At 42.0% G+C, this 7,009-nt stretch overlaps 1 long non-coding RNA gene across 1 annotated transcript in view; it reads left to right on the top strand.

Moving 5' to 3' along the window:
* LOC105567928 overlaps positions 1–6,401 on the top strand; it is an 18,249-nt gene extending 11,848 nt beyond the window's left edge. Inside the window, exons 2-3 of the long non-coding RNA XR_001009407.1 lie at positions 6,268–6,271; positions 6,391–6,401. This is a non-coding gene — a long non-coding RNA (uncharacterized LOC105567928). The remainder of the gene's footprint in view (positions 1–6,267; positions 6,272–6,390) is intronic.
* Positions 6,402–7,009: the final 608 nt, after the last annotated feature.

A 7,009-nucleotide genomic window follows, 5' to 3' on the forward strand; every position in this document is an offset into this window, starting at 1 on the left:
AGAGAGAGAGAGAAAGAGAAAGAGAGAGAGAGAGAGAGATATCTCCCGCGATATACCTGCCGAACGATAAAATACTTCAAACAGAATTTTCGTCCTTGAGGCCGCGAATTTCATTACATGTAATCAAGCATAAAAACATATTTCGCATAGATTTGACGTTTCTCTATGAGATCTGGCGTCACGGCATTTTAGTGAGAGCGACAAATTCGAAAAAATTGTTTTAAACATAACTTAATAACGGACGAATGCAAAATTTTATTTCGTGTTAATTATTTTAAGATTTTTCTTCTCGTTACCAAGTTAACGTCTCAATTTCTAATTAATTAGGTGAAGATGTTATCAATAATAACAAGCTCACGATCTCTTTCGATATATGTATTAATATAAACTGTAAAAAATTATTATACACGTAATAAAAGTGTATAATGATATTTGTGTCTTTAGCTTTTGACACTAGGCCGGCGCAAGTTAAAAGAAAAACGTAGCTAATATTCCGTTGTAAAGGAGGGCGGGAAAGGGATTACCCAAAAAGAAAGCAAAGAGACAGCGAGGAACTGAGACAGATTTTAACCGAGTGGTCATTCGGCTTAGGGCGTGACCAGAAGTGGTCAAGCATCGAGAGGATCGCTGAAAATCGATTTCAGGCACAATTTGCGTCGAACGCATTGCTCCGCGCCCTTTCGAACCGGGAAAACAAATTGGCCCGAGAGATTCGATTATCCTTTTTCCATTTCCTTCGCGCTGCTCTTCACGTGTATTGATATTTAGTGAACCGTACGATTTTTAATTTTTACACTTTATGTATCTATAGCTTGTTGTTACGTCACTGGTCAGCTAATTAATTTATTAGTAAACCCCTTAAGAAAGTATAAATTATTTACATGCTGATACAAACTTTCTATCGATACCTAACGCTTCTAAATATTTCAATTAGTATAATAAAATCCGCTTTCTTCTTTGATTTGATTATGTGTACTTGTTAAGTCTCTATTATAATTATTGATACTAGAAATTTAATGAAAAGTTCTATGAAAGAATATTATTCAATTAAACAATTTTTATATTAGACACAGGGAGACACGACTTTGGATATGACTACATTAAAAGTGTCAAGATCCCGATGATCGAAATCAAATTTAGATCGCACCTTTCTTCCGCCGTGTCCCGTGGGAGAAGCCAATTCGTTCCAGGCTGCAGGTACAACGGGGAAGGCGATCTAGAAACCGAAAATTTCGAGGCACCTTTCGCTACCCTTATGGTGTCAAAGTCGGCACCCCGGACGAAGATCAATTTTATAGCCATCTGACTCCGTGTCGAGCGGATTTTTCCATCGTCTCGACGTTCGGCCCGTTCGGAAACTCGTTAATCCTTTCGGGGCAATCATTGAATAACAAGAGGATATGCGGAACCGATTATCAAAGTCAGCCTAACTCGTTCGCAGTATCGTACCGTATCAAAATGCGTCTCACGCAATGCAATTCGCTCCCGAATTTTTCTAGGCACCGCCCTGAAGTTCCTCGAAAAAAATTACCTTTTTACCTGAAAACGGCACTAATATGTTTCATAATATTGCTAATTTTTAATCTCGTCTATTAATTGCCATACAAGACATAAGTTCACGATCGGAACTGGATGTGTGTGTCTTTAACTTAAAGTTTCGAATTTAGAAATAATTATAAATTTCGCGTAACACTGCACACGCCTTGCATCTGCAAAACTATCTCGACGCTTATTATGTCGACAAGTGTTAACATGGACGTTCTGTTTGAAGAAAAAAAATACAAACGTAACGACAAACTAATTAGCAGTGTAATTTTCGTATCAACCTGCTTAGTCATTTAATTTCACGCCTTCCATTAGGCGAAGCGTGAAAAGTATACAAGCGCTTTGACACGCCGACTTGCTCGCTAATTATTAAATTAATCCTCGGGAAAACTTGTTAAAAAGTAACAAAGTGCTCTCGCTGATACGCACTAAGCGAAACGAAACGATAACGTCAAGTAAGGTTGAAAATATTCATCGGGATGTGCTAATTAACGGGCTTAATCGATATCACGCGCGCGCAACTTAATGCCCGAGCCGAAGGAAAGGAGAGAGAGGGAGAAAAAAAGGATTTCCTCGAGCGAGAGCAATCCGATAAATCATAAGTGCCGCTTTAACTGCCGATCGTTATGATATAATAATCTGAGTTCTCGGTAAGGATGTCCCCGGAGGACGAAGCGCGCGTTCAAAGAAACTCGTTGCTCATCCAGAAACTGCACCGCGCACGAGATAGCCGGTTTTCGATCGCCGCTCGGCCGAAGGTCGAGCTTCATCATCAAACGCATTCTTTATTTCTATAGAAATCGTGCTGTTGAAAATCGTACAACAAATTTCAGCCCTCGTAGTATTAGGCACCGAATGAGCTGAATCTCGCAGAAACTAATTTCTTTCCCACCCGTTTAACTTACCCTTCACAAACGGTACAGAGGAAAGTCGGATAAAACGAGGTAGTCGGATAAAACTTAAGATTGTGGCATAGGGAGGAGTGGTGTATCGCTGATAACAAGGAAACTTGATTCCTACATTTGCAAAGACTGATGGGAAACAGTTAAAACCAAAAGATGACATGTTTATTGATCGCAGTAAATTTTTTCGTTTAAGATCAGCTCTGGAAAATTGAGCGATCAGTTCGAATTCCGAGCGTGTTACAATGAATTTCCTCGATTGTTTCGTCAGACCTGCGATGAACGCTTCAAGATTGTTGGCTCAGAAAGCCGTTGAACGTAACAGAGTCATCTTTCATCTTAATTTATTCTCTGGAGCAAATTCACATATCGAATCGGAGGTTAAATGGGCAGTTAAGATTTATTATAATTCGTGGACGTGGACATCGGCATTGAGAGGTCGGCGTTTCGGCTCGACGCACTTTTCTACACGCGTGGCATAAATGCGACCCCATAATAGCTCGCACAGGAGTGTATGACGTTGCCCGGCGATAGAAAGGAGTCGCTCGGGGACGATAGAAAACCGACGAGGAGGCGAAAAGAAAGGGGGGGGGGGGTTACGCCGCAGATGAGCTCGCATCACGCAGATCCGCCAGCAATAATAGAAATAACATAATGGCGCGAGGTGTGCACGCGTAAGTAAGAAATAGAAGTTGCGCAAAAAAGGGAGTTAAGGAGAAACCGCACGTTACTAAAACTCAGTTCACAAGCTATTCAAGCGCCCGACCGACCGCTCTATACATTGAATTAGGTGGACCTCGCCATCTTATTATTACCTTCTGCTGCCGGCTAGACGTTAGTTGTATGGGATAAAATAATCAATGACTTAAAACTCAAACACATAGAGCTATCGCCGCTCCAATTAAGTCTAAATTGCTTTCTTATTGCAGGGACCCAATGTATCTGAAAATCACGGAATATTCGTGTTGATATCTTAACTATTAAAAAATATCGAAACGGTAATAATAATAGAGTACACCGAAAGAAAAGTATTTGAGACTGTAATTGAATAGTAAAATAATTATGGTCAGGAATATCATTCTTTAGTAATTATTAGATAACAACAAATCGATATGACCCCGTGTCGTCCGGTTGTTCAAAATACACGTCAAATAGATGCGATTACAATTTTTTAATATTTGCAAACGATATTTTACGACGGTTTAAGGGCATTGAAAAATATCCATTCGATTCTTTTGCCAAATAACATAGAAAATGAAATAGAGGGGGATGCCGCTGGGTTCTTCTGAAACATTATTAACGGTAGATCCGGAGAAATGTTCAATGATCGTGGGGATATGAAAATCCCGTGCTAGCTCGGTCCATTTTATTCCTGCTCCTCGCTCAGGCGCCGCTAACACTCGGAGGGCTCCTCTCCCTCTCGCGGTTCTAATCGTCGCGAGAAACCGCGGCAGGGACATTGCCATATGCCATTTGTGATATTCTTATATTTACGCCACGATCGGTGTAAATTATTACCTCTGCATCAGAGCGCCCTAGCATTACGCCGTCCACCGCCGTGTCTCTGAATTCGCGTCATTCTCTACACGGCCGCGACTCCCTAAATTATTGCGTTCGGTGGACGCCATATTATCGGCACGCGGCACGCGCCCTGTCCGAAATATGGCGCACAGATGACTACTATGATGAATACACCTCGCGGTATTCACGGCTTCAGAACCGATTGGCGCACGCCGCCGATCATCTCTGTCAGGACAGATTGGCGGAAGGACATTGGCGAGAGGATTCGTCGCGCGTCCGAGTATCGGTCGACTAGTCGTCGCGGATTCTGGAGCCGACTCGCTAATCTTATCGAACGGAATTTTATTGGATAAAACTAATACGTAGATTCATCACGAGACACGGTAGTGTCTCGCGCCGATTGATGAATACACCTCGCGGTATTCACGACTTCGAAACCGATTGGCGCACGCCGCGCCGATCATCTCAGTCGGGGCAGATTGGCGGAAGGACATCGGCGAGGATTCGCCGCGGATTCCGGAGCCAATTCGCCAATTCTTATCGAATAGAATTTTACTGAATAAAACTAATATGTAGATTCGCAAATCTCAGGGAAATCGTAGGGTAAGGTAATACTTTGGTCAGAAGCATATTAAAAAATCGAGCGGAACGATACCAATCGCTTACTAATCAGATAACGCCGATATAGGTGTGCGCGTGTTAAAATTGGAGACGTTTCCTTTATTAGTTCGAAAAATAAAAGCAGCACTATTGGATATGTAATTTAGATCTTTAAGTATTGAACTTTGTCCAGTCCTATTGTTCGTTGAAAAAATTCGTTAATATATTACATATAACCCGTAATAGCATAGCAGGAAACAGCATGGGATGTCACTTTGAGTGTTTCTGACAGTCGTTTAACATTAGACCTCCTTACAGACCTTCCTTGTTGCCAACTGATCCTCTTATAATTGAATATCTAAGGTCATCGACTGTTGGTTAAGAATGATACTTGAAAGCAGCCTATTTGGCATCGAACGTATCTATTCTAACTGTAAACGTTGCATTACGTGGCAAATCGACGGTAAATCGACGGAAACCTAAACTCCATTACCGGACAGAATGTGCACAAGAAAGGAAAAATAATGCAAAGTCGATGACAAATGAGTACTGTCCGTCTAATCGAACGGTCTTTCAACATTATCTCCCATGCGCGTCTTTATAGCGGCTTCCTCGTAATGGGTAATCGTTTCTGCGCCAGGCCCGCGTATATTGTCGTGCATCAAAATTAATGCTTCCAGACGAGAAAATGTGCTTTAACAAAGATGCGTTCCCGTATAAGGACCTCGGGGCCTCTGCAGAGCCGGGAGATGAAACGATCGCGCGGTGCACAGGCACGAAATAATCCAAGACAAATGTGCCCCGTGCATCGAATCCCTCGGCATTTCTTCTCACGCTCTCTCTCTCTCTCTCTCTTGCTCGCAATTGCACTGCGCGTCCCCGCATTTTCTTCAGATCTACTCTCGTCACGTCGAGCTACAGCGACGGAGGGAACCGGGATCGTCGTACGCGCGCCGTCGACCGCAGACTTTTCAATAAGTCCGATGGAAATCGAACCGGGTATATCGACGACCGAACTAACCTGCCATTAAATGATTGTTAGGGGGTGCTCATTGTTAACGGGCCCGACAATTAGGGGATAGTTAGTCCCGTGCGCGCACCCCTCGTTTACGGTGGCCGACCACCGCCGACACTGCTGCAGTCACGCTCTGCCGGTCAGGATGTAACCGATGCAACAGATGACACCAACTTCTCGATTGCGCGCCACGCTATCCTGACTATCATGACGGGCCCGGGCACGAGAGCCCCCCATTTATAGCTCCCCGGTCGGCCGGTCGGCTCGTGCCATGTGGTGATCCCCCTCGTCTACGTAGAAACGATCGCCCTGACGACGACGTGTCATCGGTACACCTAATTTACGATCGCGCCGCTCTCTTTCGACCTGGCTTGCCCTAATGGCCCGAGCATTCCCGTGTATTTCGGCCCCGGCCGAACGTTGGACCCGCGTATTTAAGCCTTTGAGTCCTAGTCGAGCTCTAGCGTGCTCCAATTTCAATTGGCGCGTCGTGGCCACCGTAATTTTCACTTCTAACGAACTCCTGGTTAAAAAGTGGACACGATTTTTTTCAATAATGACGGCAACATCAACTTCGATCGTGATAACGTATGAGGAACGATTGGCTGATCGCTTTAGTAAAGTTACCGCTTGTTGTGCAAACCTTAATACGTTTTTAATTAAATAGGTTGGATAGTGCGAAAGCTTTGTACCTAACATTAATTGTTACAGTGTTAAAACAACTAATTCTATGATAAAACAAAAGATCTTTAATGTGGTAAAAGGCACATCTTACCTCAATAAATATATTTGATTGGAAATTTTAAGTTATACTGTATTTAATAGAAAGTTGTCTTTATTGCGCCAATAATCTGTTCAACCATAATATCAAGTTGTATTATATTATATTAGTAGTCGATTAATTACAAGCGATTTTATGACTCTGAGATTTAGTTACTATGACAGAAACCTGCTGGCTGTTCGTATATTCTGACAAAGAAGATTTAAGTAGGTTAATCTCAGCTAAGAAGGAAGATTAAAATGGATTTGATATTAACAATTGTTAGAAAAGGAGCATAATAAAAAGATGACATTTATAATAGGAAAAACGAAATATTCTTAAGTAACTCGTATACGATTAGTTTTAACTGTCGTTGAATATGTAACAGTGAACAAAAACTCGACAACCGCGCAATAATAGAAAAGGAAGGAACAAAGCATATATCTGTATACATATATTAGTGTATACCTTTTGTGTGCAGTTTTTCACTTGCTTAGGACTCTCTGAATCTTATTAACATATCGATGAAAATTCAATTAAAGATTTCTTGTGAGAATTAGTTATTTTAGCAACCCAACAATAATTTTTAGACGTAAAGTTTTTGCTGCGCTATCGAATCTTTTTAATTGTCAACGTAAGACTTGCATAACAATTGTTTTAGTTTCC

Source organism: Vollenhovia emeryi, unplaced genomic scaffold (assembly GCF_000949405.1).
Source record: "Vollenhovia emeryi isolate VEMERY1.0 unplaced genomic scaffold, V.emery_V1.0 DF939133.1, whole genome shotgun sequence".
Lineage (NCBI taxonomy): Eukaryota > Metazoa > Arthropoda > Insecta > Hymenoptera > Formicidae > Vollenhovia > Vollenhovia emeryi.